The sequence below is a fragment of the Sus scrofa genome, chromosome 15 (genome assembly GCF_054392235.1).
Source record: "Sus scrofa isolate SSC_HxYL_T2T_F1_AM1 chromosome 15, Sscrofa_HxYL_maternal_Yorkshire_Landrace_v2.0, whole genome shotgun sequence".
Classification (NCBI taxonomy): Eukaryota; Metazoa; Chordata; class Mammalia; order Artiodactyla; family Suidae; genus Sus; species Sus scrofa.
Window position 1 is genome coordinate 102617537 of NC_139397.1, and position 15727 is coordinate 102633263.

At 36.0% G+C, this 15727-nt stretch overlaps 1 protein-coding gene and 1 long non-coding RNA gene across 2 annotated transcripts in view; one reads left to right on the top strand and one right to left on the bottom strand.

The window, feature by feature from the left end:
- The window catches only part of DNAJC10 (DnaJ heat shock protein family (Hsp40) member C10), a 184309-nt gene that overhangs the window by 64360 nt on the left and 104222 nt on the right, over positions 1 to 15727 (top strand). The window lies entirely within an intron of this gene.
- LOC146396029 (uncharacterized) overlaps positions 11205 to 15727 on the bottom strand; it is a 39870-nt gene continuing 35347 nt past the window's right edge. Inside the window, exon 2 of the long non-coding RNA XR_014829891.1 lies at positions 11205 to 15679. This is a non-coding gene — a long non-coding RNA (uncharacterized LOC146396029). The remainder of the gene's footprint in view (positions 15680 to 15727) is intronic.

Genomic DNA, 15727 nt, shown 5'->3' on the forward strand with positions numbered 1-15727 from the left:
ATGCACATGCAATTAAGAGACCAACAACTTAATACAATCTCGTAGCAGTTCCCATCATGGCTCAGCGGAAATGAATCCATGATGATGCAGGTTCAATCCCTGGCCTCGCTCAGTTGTTTAAGGATCTGGTGTTGCTATGAGCTGTGGTGTAGATCACAGATGCAGCTCAGATTTTGCATTGCTGTGGCTGTGGTGTAGGCCAGTGGCCATGGCTCCAGTTCAGTACCCCCTAGCCTGGGAACCTCCATATGCTCTAGGTGCAGCCCTAAAAAGAGAAAAAAAAAAACAAAAAAAAACAAAAAAAAAACACCTCAACAAAATACTAACAAACTAAGTTCAGCAATACATTAAAAGGATCATACACCATGATCAAGTGGGATTTATACCAGTGATGCAAGGATTTTTCAATATCTACAAATTAATCAGTGGGATAAACTGAATTAACAAACTGAAGAATAAAAACCATATGACCCTCCTAATAGATGCAGAAAAAGCTTTTGGAAAAAATCCAATGCCCGTTTCTGTTATTTAAAAAAAAAAAAATCCGGAAAGTGGGGATGGAGGGAACCTACCTCAACATAATAAAGGCCATATATGACAAACCCACAGCTAATTAACATCATTCTCAATGGTGAAAAGCTGAAATTGTTCCCACTAGGATCAGGATCAAGACAAGGATGTCTGCTCTCACCAATACTATTCAACATAGTTTTGGGAGTCCTAGGCATGTCAATCAGAACAGAAAAAGAAATAAAAGGAATCCCAATTGGAAAGGAAGATGTAAAACTATCACTGTTTGCAGATGACATGATACTATACCTAGATAATCCTAAAGAGTATTAGAAAACTATTAGAGCTCATCAACAGATTTGGTAAAATTGCAAGATACAAAATTAATACAGAGAAGTCAATTGCATTTCTATAATCTACAATGAAAGATCAGAAAGAGAAATTAGACTAAAAAAAGAACAGAAAGGATTAATGAAGTATTATTCAACAATACAATAAAAGGATCAAGTATGATTTATATTAGAGATTCAAGGCTGGATCAACATCTTGAAATCAAATTATCTACAAGTCACATTTTAAAATGAAGGATAAAAGCATATGATAAGCTCAATAGATGCAGAAAAAGGCATTTAACAAAATTTAACGTCTATTCTTAGTAAAAGCTTTCATGAAGGTAGGTATTGAGAGAATATGCCTCAACATAATAAAAGCTATATATGACAAACTAACAACTTACTCAGTGGTGAAAAGCTGAAAACTTTTTCTCTAAGATCAAGAATATAAGGATTCCTACCCTTGCCACTTTTATTCAGAATAGTACTGGAAACCCTAGCAGAGCTATGAGGCAAAAAAAAAAAAAAAAAAAAAAGAAAGAAAGAAATTGCATCCAAATCAGAAGGGATGAAGTAAAATGATCTCTACCTGCATATGACATGATATTATATATAGAAAACCCTGAAGGCTCTTAAAAAAAAAAAAAAACTGTAGTAAAGTTACAGGACACAAAATCAATACACAAAAATCATTTATATTTCCATACACTAATAAGCTGTCAGAGAAATTAAGAAAACCCATTTATAATTGCATCAGGGATATCTAGGAATAAATTTAAGCAAAGAAGTGAAAGACCTGTATGCTAAAAACTATAAGACATTGATGAAACTGAAAAGACTTAAAATAATTGGAAAGATATCTCATGCTCATGGATTGCAAGAATATTATTAGAATGACTATTCTATGCAAAGCAATCTGTAGATTGAACACAATACCAATCAAAATTCCAATGGTATTTTTCACAGAAATAATGTTAAAATTTGTATAAAACCACAAAACACCCCAAGTAACAAAAGAAATCTTGAGGAATACTATATTATATTACAAAGTTATAGTAATTAGTATGTTATTGGCACAAAAACAGACACAGAAATGAATGGAACAGACTCAAAAGCCCAGAAATAACTCTGTACATAGTCAATTTATGACAAAGGAGCAAAAAATATACAATGGAGAAAGGATAGTCTGTTCAATACATTGTGTGAAGAAAATTGGGTAACCACCTCTTACAAAAGAATGAAACTGGACAACTGCTTTATACCATACACAAAAATCAAGTCAAAGTGGATTAAAGACTTGGGCATAAGGCCTGAAGCCATAAAACTAGAAAACTAGGCATCTGCCTTAGTAATGGTTTTTTTTTTCTTTTTTTTTTTTTTTTTTACTTAACACCAAGAGCAAAAATAAACAAGTGAGACTACATCAAACTAAAAAGCTTTCACACAGTAAAGGAAACCATCAACAAAAAGAAAAGACAGCCAGAAAATATTTACAAATACTAGAAAATATTTATAAATCATATTATCTGATACAGGGTTAATGTCCAAAATACATAAAAACTCAATAGCACAAAAAACAAACCCAAGCAATCCTATTTTAAAACTGGCAGAGAGTTTGAATAGATATTATTAATCCAAAGAAGATGTACAATTGGCCAAGTACATGAAAAGGTGTTCAACATCAGTGACAGGAGGGAAATGCAACGCAAAACCACAATGTTCACCCAAATGGACCAGAAACCTTAAAAAAGATAGCCTAGTCCAGAAGAAAAAGAGGAGGACACATCAAGAGGTAGGAGGGGCAATTTCACAATATAAACAACCCCATACCTCCCGGGTGAGAAGCCCCACAGACTGGAAACTAACTGGTTCACAGAGACTCACCTACAGGAGTGAGAGTTCTGAGCCCCACATCAAACTCTAACGTGTGGGGATCTGGCACTGGGAGAAAGAGCCCCTGGAGCATCTGGCATTGAAGGCCAGTGGAGCTTATGTGCAGGAGCTGCACAGGACTGGTGGAAACGGAGACCCCATTCTTAAAAGGTGCACACAGACATTCAGGTGCACTGGGTCCCAGGGCAGAGCGAGGTCTCCATAGCAATCTGGGTCAAACCTGACTGCAGTTCTTGGAGGACATCCCGGGAAAACAGGGGTGAATGTGGCTTGTTGTGGGGGAAGGACAGTGAAAGGAAAGCTCTCGGGAATATTCAGCAGCAGTGCCTTTCTCTGGAGGTGGCCATTTTGGGAAAATCTGGCCCCACACTTCAGTCAGTACTGAGAAGTCCCAGGGCAAACAACAACCCAGGTAGGATCACAGCCCTGCCCCTCAGTAAACAGGCTACCTAAAGACCCCTCAGGCACACAGCTGCCTCTAATCCCATCCAGAGACTAAGCCCCACCCACCAGAGGGATTAGAATCAGCTCCACCTACCAGTGGGCAGGCATCAGCCCCTCCCATCAGGAAGCCTACAGCAAGCCCCCATACAGACTTCAGCCACAAGGGTGAAGGGCAGACACCAGAAATAAGAGAGGCTACAACTCTGTTATCTGTAAAAAGGCCACCACACCAAAAACCTATAAAAATGAAAAGACAGAGAACTATAACTCAGATGAGGGAGAAAGGAAAAACCTCAGAATATCAGCTAAGCAATGAGAAGATTCTCAGCCTCCAGGAAAAAGACTTTAGACTGTTGATGCTGAAGATGATGCAAGGCATTGGAAATAAACTGGAGGCAAAGATGGATAACTTACAGGAAACACTGACCAAAGAGATACACGATATAAACCTTAAACAAGAAGAGATGCAAAATACAATAACAGAAATAAAAAATTCACTAGAAGGAGCTAACAGGAGAGTACAGGAGGCAGAAGAATGAATAAGCGAGGTGGAGGACAGATTAGCAGAAATTATGGATGCAGAACAGAAAAGAGAAAAAAGATTGAAAACAAATGAAGAGAGTCTCAGAGAACTCTGGGACAACGTGAAATGCACCAACATCCATATTATAGGGGTGCCAGAAGGAGAAGAGAGAGAGAAGGAGACAGAAAAAATATTCCAAGAGATAATAGCCAAAAATTTCCCTAACATGGGAAAGGAACCACTCACTCAAATCCAGGAAGAACAACGAGTACCACATAAAATAAACCCAAGGAGTAACACCTCAAGACACATAGTAACCAAACTGACCAAAATTAAAGACAAAGAGAAAATCTTGAAAGCAGCTAGGGAAAAGAAACAATTAACATACAAGGGGACCCCAATAAAGTTATCAGCAGATTTTTTCAGCAGAAACTCTGCAGGCCAGAAGGGAGTGGCAGGATATACTTCACATGATGAAAGGAAAAAACCTCCAACCAAGATTACTCTACCCAGCAAGGCTCTCATTCAGATTTGAAGGAGAAATCAAAACCTTCACAGATAAGCAAAAGCTGAGAGAACTCAACAACACTAAACCAGCCTTACAACATATACTAAAGGATCTTCTCTAGGCAGAAAAGACAAGACAGCAACAGGAAACAAAAATTCCACACATGACAAGGCTCACCAGTAAAGGTGTATATGCCGTAAAGATACAAAATCATCCATGCACAATTATACCACCAAAATCAGAAATCATGAGAAGAGGTGGGTACAAATGCAGGACACTGGAGATGAACTTTCAATTAAGAGAACAACAACTTAAAACAATCTCATATACATGTAAACTCTTATATCAAAACTTCAGAATAACTGCAAACAAAAATCTACAATTGATACATAAACAAAGAAAAATCAACTCAAATACAACACTAAAGATAGTCATCAAACCAGAAGAGGAGAGAACTAGAGAACAAAGAAAGAAGAACAATAAAAACAAATCCAAAGCAATTAATAAAATGGCAATAAGAACATACATATCAATAATTACCTTAAATGATAATGAACTAAACACCCCAACCAAAAGACATAGACTGGCTGAATGGATACAAAAACAAGACCCATATATATGCTGTCCTCAAGAGACCCACTTCACTTCTAGGGACACATACAAATTGAAAGCGAGGGGATGGAAGAAAATATTTCATGCAAACGGGGATCAAAAGAAAGCTGGAGTAGCAATACTCATATCAGACAAAATAGACTTTAAAATGAAGAATATTTTAAGGGACAAAGAAGGTCATTACATAATGATCAAAGGATCAATCCAAGAAGAAGATATAACAATTTTAAATATCTACACACCCAACATAGGTTCACCACAATATATAAGGCAACTGCTAACAACCTTAAAAGGACGAATCAATAATAACACAATAATAGTGGGGGAATTTAACACCCCACTTACAGCAATGGACAGATCAACTGGACAAAAAAATCAATAAGGAAACACAGGCCCTGAATGATGCATTAAACCAGAAGGACTTAATAGATATTTATAGGACATTCCATCCAAAAGCAACAGAATTGCACATTCTTCTCAAGTGCTCGTGGAACATTCTCTAAGATTGGTCACATCCTGGGCTACAAATCCACCCTTGGTAACTTTAAGAAAATTGAAATCATATCAAGCACCTTTTCCAACCACAACGCTATATGACTGGAAATCAACAACAAGAAAAAATCTGAAAAAACACAAATACATGGAGACTCAACAACATGCTACTAAACAACCAATGGATCACTGAAAAAAATCAAAGAGGAAATTAAAAAATACCTAGAAGCAAATGACAACAAAGATATGACACTCCAAAACCTATGGGATACAGCAAAAGCCGTTCTAAGAGGAAAGTTTATAGCAATACAAGCCCACATCAGGAAACAGGAAAAAACTCAAATAAACAAGCTAATTTTACATCTGAAGCAGCTCGAGGGAGAACAGACAAGACCTAAAGTTAGTAGAAGGAAAGAAATCATAAAGATCAGAGCAGAAATCAATGAAATAGAAACAAGAAAACCACAGAAAAGATCAATGAAACAAAAAGCTGGTTCTTTGAAAAGATCAACAAAATTGATAAACCCTTAGCCAGACTTATCAAGCAAAAAAGAGAGAGGACTCAAATCAATAAAATTGTTATTAGTCTATAAAAAAAAACCCAAAATGATATAATAGCCGTTCTAATAGGTGTGAGGTGACATCAGAAAAACAAGAAATAACAAGTGCTGGTGAGGATGTAAAGAAAAGGAAACTCTTATTCACTGTTGGTGGAAATGTAGCATGATGCAGGCAGATGGAAAACGGTGTGGAAGTGCCTCAAAAAATTAAAAATAGAACTACCACATGATCCACCAATTCAGCTTCTGGGTACTTGAAAGAAATAAGAGCACTAACTCAAAAAGATATCTGTGCCCTTAGTTAGCTAGGTGTTTTCTTCCTTCCCTAGGCAGGCCTATGCCCTAACTCAGCAGGAAGTAGCTACTGAATGGTCGTCACCCAATATCCCTTTTATGCATAAAGAGGCATAACACACCTGGAGGGGGGAATGATAGGGATGGAGTAGGCACAATATTTGTAGAAGTCCCGGTAGAGGCTCATAGATAGAGAGGGAAATCTAGGGGACTTTGGGAGATCACTCTACATTAATAAATTGCTCAAAAATCCATCAGAACAAGGCAGGCTTGCTTGACTAGTGGAAGGGTGAGAATTGTCTCAGGTCATTGGGGGGGGGGGATGGGGTGAGGCCTGCATTCAGATTCAGACCAAGGGCAAGAGTTTGAGGACCACCCTTCAGCTGATTTGAATACACACCTTACTGAATACCAAGGAGAGAGCTACTACTCCCAGAAAGGAAGAGGCAGTCTTTTCCTACCCCCACTCCCCTTGGATGATAAAATTGTGGCCCACCAGATCCTCAGAGCAGAGCTTCCTTGCCTGCCCACTTGAATCTCTCATAAGCATCCTATCCTAATAAATCTATTTCTTGCCTATCAAAAAAAAATCTATACACTTTATTTAGTTCAGCATTAATTATTTATATTCAATATATAATGGAATATTTTTAGCTAAAAAAAATGAGGAAATCCTGCCACTCTACTTGATGGGATGAGTCCTGAAAGCATTATGCTAAATAAAATAATTCAGACAAAAGACAAAAACTGTATGATCTCACGTATATGTAAACTCTTTGAAAAAGAGAAAAAACTGAACTCAGATACAGAGAATAGACAGATAGATGGTTGCCAGAGGTAGCAGATGGGGGAGTGATGAAATGGGTAAATGTGGTCCAAAGGTACAGACCTCAAGTTCCAAGATACATAAATCCTAGCAATGTAATGTACAGCATGACGACTATAATTAACAATACTATAATTAGAAACTTGCTAAGAAAGTAGATCTTAAAGTTCTCATCACAAGAAAAAAAATTGTAACTGTGTGTTGCTTGATATTAGCTTACTGTGGTAATCATTTCACAATGTATATGTATCAAATCATTATGTTGTACACCTAAAACTAATACAGGAGTACATGTCAATTGCATCTTAATTTTAAAGAAGAATGAATGGGTGAAAATAAGAAACCAGAAACTTAGAAAACTCAAATTCTTTTTTTAATAATGATTTTTATTTTTTCCATTATAGCTGATTTACAGTGTTCTGTCAACTTTCTGCTGCACAGCAAGGTGACACAGTCACACATACATTTATACATTCTTTTTTCTCACATTATCCAGCTCCATTACAAGGGACAAGACATAGTTCCCAGTGCTATACAGCAGGATCCCATTGCTTATCCATCCCAAAGGCTATAGTTTGCATCTATTAACCCCAAATTCCCAGTCCCTCCTACTCCCTCCCACTCCCTGTTCTCCATGTCCATGATTTTCTTTTCTGTGGAAAGGTTCATTTGTGCCATATATTAGATTCCAGATATAAGTGATATCATATGGTATTTGTCTTTCTGATTTACTTCACTTAGTATGAGAGTCTCTAGTTCCATACATGCTGCTGCAAATGGCATTATGTCATTCTTTTTTTATGGCTAAGTAGTATTCCATTGTGTGTATATACCACATCTTCCTAATCCAATTGTCTGTCAGTGGACATTTGGGTTGTTTCCATGTATTGGCCATTGTGAATAGAGCTGCAATGAACATGCAGGTGCATGTGTCTTTTTTAAGGAAAATTTTGTCCGGATATATGCTCAAGATTGGGATTGCTAAGTCATATGATAGTTCTATGTATAGATTTCTAAGGTACCTCCATACTCTTCTCTGTAGTGGCTGTACCAGCTTACATTCCCACCAACAGTGCAGGAGGGTTCCCTTTTCTCCACACTCTCTCCAACATTTGTTATTTGTGGATTTATTAATACCGGCCATTCTGACTGGTATGACATGGTACCTGATGGTAGTTTTGATTTGCGTTTCTCTAATAATCAGTGATGTTGAGCATTTTTTCATGTGCTTATTAGTCATCCGTATATCTTCTTTGGATAAATGTCTCTTCAGGTCTTTTGCCCATTTTTCCATTGGGTCGTTGGCTTTTTTGCTGTTGAGTTGTATAAGTTGTTTATATATCCTAGAGATTAAGCCCTTCTCAATTTCATCATTTGAAACTATTTTCTCCCATTCTGTAAGTTGTCTTTTTGGGTTTTTTTTTTTTTTTTATGGTTTCCTTTGCTGTAAAAAAGCGTGTCAATTTGATTAGGTCCCATTAATTTATTTTTGCTTTTATTTCTGTTGCTTTGGGAGACTGACCTGAGAAAATATTTGTAAGGTTGATATAAGAAAATGTTTTGCCTATGTTCTCTTCTAGGAGTTTGATGGTATCTTATCTTACATTTAAGTCTTTCAGTGATTTCAAGTTTATTTTTGTGCATGGTGTGAGGATGTGTTCCAGTTTCATTGATTTACATGCAGCTGTCCAGTTTTGCCAGCACCATTTACTGAAAAGACAATCTTTTTCCCATTTTATATTCTTGCCCCCTTTGTCAAAGATTAATTGACAATAGGTGTCTGGGTTTATTTCTGCATTCTCTATTCTGTTCCATTGGTCTCTATGTCTGTTTTGGTACCAGTACTACACTGTTTTGATGACTGTGGCTTTGTAATATTGCCTGAAGTCTGGGAGAGTTCTGCCTCTTGCTTGGATTTTGTTCCTCAGGATTGGTTTGGAAATTCTGGGTCTTTTGTGGTTCCATATACATTTTTGGATTGTTTGTTCTAGTTCTGTGAAAAATATCATGGGTAATTTGATAGGCATTGCATTGAATCTGTAGATTGCTTTGGGTAGTATGACCATTTTTACAATATTGATTTTTCCAACCCATAAGCATGTAATATCTTTCCATTAAAAATCAGAATATACATTCTTCTCAAGTGCACATGGAACATTCTCAAGGATTCATCACATACTGGGGCACAAAACTAACCTTAACAAATTTAAGAGTATAGAAATTATTTCAAGTATCTCCTCTGATCACAATGGCATGAAAGTAGAAATCAACCACAGGAAAAGAAATGAGAAAAAACTAACTACATGGAGACTAAACAACATGCTACTAAAAAACCAATAGGTCAGTGAGAAAATCAAGAAGGAAATTAAAAAAATATTTTGGGACCAATGATATTGAAGACAAAACCACTCAAAATCTATGGGATGCCACAAAAGCAGTGTTCAGAGGGAAATTCACAGCAATACAGGCCTTATTCAAAAATGAAGAAAAATCTCAACTCGACCACTTAACCCATCACCTAAATGAATCAGAAAAAGAAGAACAAACAAAACCTAAAATCAGCAGAAGGAAGGAAATCATGAAGATCAGAGAGGAAATCAATAAAACAGATATTCAAAAAACAATAGAAAAAATCAATAAAACCAAGAGCTAGTTCTTTGAAAAGGTAAACAAAATTGACAAACTTCTGGTCAGATTCACCAAGAAGAGGAGAGAAAAAACCCAAATAAAATCAGAAATGAAAAAGGATAAATCACAATGGATACTACAGAAATAAAAAAACCCATGAGAGAATACTATGACCAATTGTATGCCAACAAATTTGACAATCTGGAAGAAATGGACAACTTTCTAGAATCTTACAGCCTGCCAAAACTGAATCAAGAAGAAACAGACCAGTTGAACAGACCGATCACTAGAAATGAAATTGAATATGTACTAAAAACACTCCCTACAAATAAAAGTCCAGGACCAGAGGGCTTCACAGGTGAATTCTACCAAACATACAAAGAGGACCTGGTGCCCATCCTCCTTAAACTTTTTGAAAAGGTTGAGGAAGAAGGAATACTCCCAAAGACATTCTATGATGTCACCATCACCCTAATACCAAAACCAGACAAAGATACCACCAAAAAAGAAAACTATCGGCCAATATCTTTGATGAATATAGATGCAAAAATTCTCAACAAAATTTTAGCCAACCAAGTCCAACAACATATAAAAAAGATCATACACCATGACCAAGTGGGATTTATCCCAGGTTCACGAGGATGGTTCAACATATGCAAATCAATCAATGCCATACACGACATTAACAAAAGAAAAGTCAAAATCCACATGATCATCTCAATAGATGCAGAAAAAGCACTTGACAAAGTCCAACATCCATTCATGATAAAAACTTATGAGAGCGGGTATAGAGGGAACATTCCTTAACATAATCGAAGCCATTTATGACAAACCCACAGCAAATATGGAGAAAAGCTGAAAGCCTTCCTACTAAAATCTGGAGCAAGATACTTATGGCTACTCTCAACCACTGTTATTCAACATAGTATTGGAAGTCCTAGCCACAGCAATCAGACAAACAGAAGAAATAAAATGTATCCAAATTTGAAGAGAAGAGGTAAAATTGTCATTGTTTGCAGATGACATGATACTATACATAGAAAACCCTAAAGATTCAACCCAAAAACTACTTGAACTGTTCAACAAATTCAGCAAAGTAACAGGATATAAGATTGACATTCAGAAATCAGTTGCATTTCTGTTTACTAACAGTAAAATATTAGAAATGGAATACAAAAATACAATACCTTTTAAAATTTTACCCCAAAAAATCAAATACCTAGGAATAAACCTGACCAAGGAGGTGAAAGACTTATATGCTGAGAACTGTAAAACATCAATCAAGGAAATTAAAGAGAATGCAAAGAAAACTCAAATTCTTAATGAATATATTACTAAATGATAAGATTCTGGCAAACTAAAACATGGTTCTGAAACCATTTAACAAGCAAAAACCCCATCTATGCATCGAAGTATCTGTTGCAGGCCATTATGTTAACATATTTGGCTCTGACACAGCATTGAAGTATCTGTTGCAGGCCATTATGTTAACATATTTGGCTCTGACACCAAATATATTGTTACTTATGTAATATATGTTTGTGTGTGTGTATATATATGTGTGTGTGTGTGTATATATATACACACTTCAGGAACCACTGCCAGCTGAAGTCAGTAATACAGGAAAAATTTAGTGGTCTTAGTGTATTTAGGAAAAATAGTTAATTCACAAAAAATATTTATCTCCCTTTTTTCTAATTACCATGAAAATTATGAAGGTACGATAAAGTCTGTCTATATCATCTTTACTTTTACTCTATTTTGAGTAAATTTAAATTTAGACCTAACCGTAACTAGTCATCAACATTTCTTCCCTTAGTTCTGTGTTTCAAATATCATTTACTTTCTGTTTTGTCACAGCAGTGAAAAAAAAATTTGTGATTAATAAAAGTGATATGTGTATTTTTATAATGAAATTTTCAGGCTTGGAACAGCAACATTTCATATAGTTTAGTATAAAAACTCAGATTATTGCTAGATCAACTACGTTGTGATTTTTTAAAATACCTCAGCAATTCATTATTTCCCAAATAATAGTAACCAAAGAACACAAGACTCAATAACATATCAAAATGCCTTGATGTAAATCACCGTATTAGGGATTTAAAAGATAATTTAATCATTTTTAACTAATGATAAATTCAAAAGGCAAAAAACCATTTTACTACAGAGATTAAGCACATTTCAGAACTCATTTTGTTGATGTGTTTTGCATAAACTTAAAAAAATTCTAAATAAATTTTTCTACCTCCCTCCTCCCAGTATCTTTTAGGAGCAAAGCCATGACTTTCTTATGTTCTATCCTGCTCTGTTTTCATAACCCAGAGATATATGTATAATGTATATTCTAATTAATAATCAGAAGTATTGTTCTATATTGCTAAATTTATTAAAATTCATTTGTCAGTGTTGCCATAGCTACAGTATAAGTTGCAGCTGTGGCTTAAATTTGTCCCTGGCCCTTCCATATGCTGCAGGTACACACAAAAAAAATTAATATGTCAGTAATTCAACTGTGATAAGAATTACTGGCTAGAAGTTGTAATCATTTTATGCCTCAAAAGTTGTAGAGATGTTCTATAAGTTAATTAGCAACTCTTAAATGCTTAGAGGGTATTGTAGATATTATGAAAAATTTTTAGAAGTTAGTCATTTTTATTGTACACTTAAGGTAGCTTTATTGATCAAGAAAGCACTTATTCCTTTGAAAGGAGCTTTCTCAAAGAATTTTTATGATTTCATAATTACTTTTTTCTTCATGAAAGTCCCTATGATAGACTTCGCTGAAGGATCTTAATCAGAAATAACATCAGGCACCAGTAGATGGCAGTGATAAACAAGCAGAAAAATAGAAGGTATTTCATTAACACAGAAAATGCTATTCATATCTCAATATTTAATGAGAATTCACACAGCATACTTTGCCTTTTTTTAACTAAAAAAATCCTGAATATCAGTCACATACATTTTACTATGAGAAACTCCAAAGAAACGAACACTGTACTTTGTATTCAAAAGTGTAAAATCTAGTATAGCAACTAAGACAAATACTAAACATGTGAATGATATAAAAGAATAAATTTAAGAAAGTCATACAGACACATGTACTACTGTAGACATGTGATTATATATGCATATATTTAGGCTCAATGATTCTCAGTCATGAAAATGGTGCCTAGGTAAATATATAAGAATTACTTTTTAAGAAATCATAAACATGTAAACATATATTGCACTAATAGTACCTTAATTTTTTTCTTCTGTTTTGCTGCCCCATGGCATATGGAGTTCCTGGGCCAGGGATAAGATCTGAGCTGCATCTGTGACCTTACCACAGCCATGGGAATGGCAGATCCTTAACCCGCTGTGCCGTGCCAGGGATCAAACTTGTGTCCCAGTGCTCCAGAGACACTGCCAGTCCCGTTGAACTACAGCAGGAACTCCAATAATACCTTAATTTTTTATGTATAATTCTCCTCAGTATTTTTGGTGTTTTAATAATGCTTTAATTCATGAAATAAGAGGCTCACTGTTTGGGTAAAAAGGGTTGCTCTTCTGGTCAAAGAAATATTATATTTGCTGGATACTAGTCCTGGTTCAACTACTTACTAAATTTGGACAAACTGCTTACTTTATTTCTCAGTACCCTGATCATTTGCTAAAAAAGTAAAATTATTTCTTGTACCTACTTCATCAGATAATCATGTAGACAAAATGAGATAACATGTTAAAAATATATATGCAGGCAACAGAACAAATGACATAGTTTCTTTTAAAAAAATGGCAAGAAAAAAATACAAAAAGAAGGGTAATCTATAGATTAAAAGAAATATTAGAGAAAAGTGCTTCTGAGCCGTATTAGCCAAAGGCAATATACGGACCTAATTTAGATTTTGACTGGAACAAACAGCCTTCAAAAATATTTATGAGACAGTTGGGGATATTTAGAACACTGAGTGGATATTTGACACTAACTAAATATTCTTCGGTAAGTGGAATTGTCTTTAGTTGTGCTAATGGTATCTACAAAATGATAATGTCTAGGACTGGCTTGAAGATAATTCAATAACTAGAATGTTGGGGAAAATAAAACAAAACCAAAAACAGCAGGGGGATGGGGGAATAATCAAAGGGCTGGAAGTGATTGTTAAGAAAAATAAGATGGGGATATCTTATTAAGTACTGGAGCTGAATAATGAATAAATAGGTGTAGATCATAGTATTCCATTTTTTTTCTATAATAAAGTTTTTAAACTAAGTTTTATTTTTAAAAAGCAAAGTATTATCTTTATAATGAAGATATTATTGAAATTTTATACAGAACCCCAAATGATACATTTATAATTATCTGTTTGCTGAATTAAGAGAAGTAGGAAAACTACTGCAGGATAAAGATGGAGTTGGTTGGCACTAAGCAGGGCTATTTTGGAAGAGATTATGTGCAATTCATTTTCCTTTCATTACTCCCTCCCAGCTTGGAAACTGAGAACCATTTCACTATTTAGAGCCTATGCAACTGACCCAAGCTATTAGAATGCTTGAAAATTATGATCGTTTCCTCACTCAGGTTTTAAGACTGAATTCTCAAACAGAAAGAACTGTCTTGAGATTGTCTAGTCAAACCAGACTAACAAAACTAAAAACTAATGATGCACAGAAGTCTCACCATCTTCTGCAAGGGTGATGGAAGGGGCAGGGTATACCATCTGGCTAACATGACCTTCTCTGCAGTTGCTAAGGACCATTCCCTTGACTGGCAGCACCTAGGCCTTGCCCTTGACGGATGCCACAGCTTGGAATAGCCAACCGTCAGTGGCTGCTCCTGTCAGGGGTGCTCTTTCCTGAATTTCTTCTTTCCTGCCTTGGATCAATTGATCTCTTTCTCTCCCTGCAGCCCAACATTTCACTGTTATTTTCTCAGTACTGCTTCGATACAAAAAAAGTGTATTTATGAGAAACTAGATTTCCCCCCTATAAACAGCTCTTTAAGAGTTTTGCGCATTGTGCAGTAGCTATCCCAGATGATTCTGAACACCTTTGAATAGTATATTTCAAGAAACATGGTATACCAAAGGCAATATAGGTAAACAGTAAATTACTATTTAACTAATGCGTGAAATGGACTCACATGGATTCTAGTCTCGATTATACACAGCCTGACCCCTCACCTCCTTCCGTGTTCTCAGGCAGAGCACAGACTTCTTCACTTTGGATGTGCTTCCATACTCCTCTGAGTTCACAGTTTTCCTTACTCTTGCCCTGTGTTATCAAGTAGAGCCCATCATTCCTTCTGATGTAACTTGAATTTAGTTCTTGGGGGCACTATAGGTGCAACTCTCAAGATTCTTTACATGTCCCAGCTGTGATAGATAACATGCACATGTACAAACTGGGCCTAGAAACATAGGTAAGCTATAGTGCCCCAAGCTGGAGGCACAAATTCAATCCTAAGAAGTCTAGTGGCTTTCAAAAAGGAAATTTCCCTTGGTTTGAGAGGAGAACTATGGGAAGGATTCAAGCACCTAAACTTTTGCTGTACTACTATTTTCAAATTTCACAGCAGTCTTCGAATAAACATTTGTAAAGACTATGAAGAGAAAGTACTGCCCATATCAGGAGGTAAGATCTCCAATGGAAATAGTGGGGATAAAGAGGTCAGCAAGAGTAGGAGCTGTGCAAGAGACCAGCGGTTTGGAAGTATCTCTAAAGGAATTAGTGATGGGGTAATTTGATAGTGTGAATTGTCTCCTCTTGCAATACAAACAATTAAACTGGGGCGGTACTTGATATACATGGTAAAGTCCAATTTGAAACAAAATCATTTCCAAAAATCTCTCACTCATTGAAAAAATATTGGCTGGGATCAGGTAAAGAACAAATTCATGTCAACACAGTCTCGTGCTTGGTGTTTTCTGCAGCTTCAGTCCTGTATCTAAATCAGCTGATCAGCACCAGAGGGGATGATCCAGATTCCTGGTGTTACCATGTTCATATTCAGTCTGGCTCCAGAGAGGGACACATCACCCACTAGTTTGGGGGCCTCTGCTTCTTACGTCTCTAGAAATTGAAGAAAATAGTGTGAGCCTACTTTATATACTGTTATCT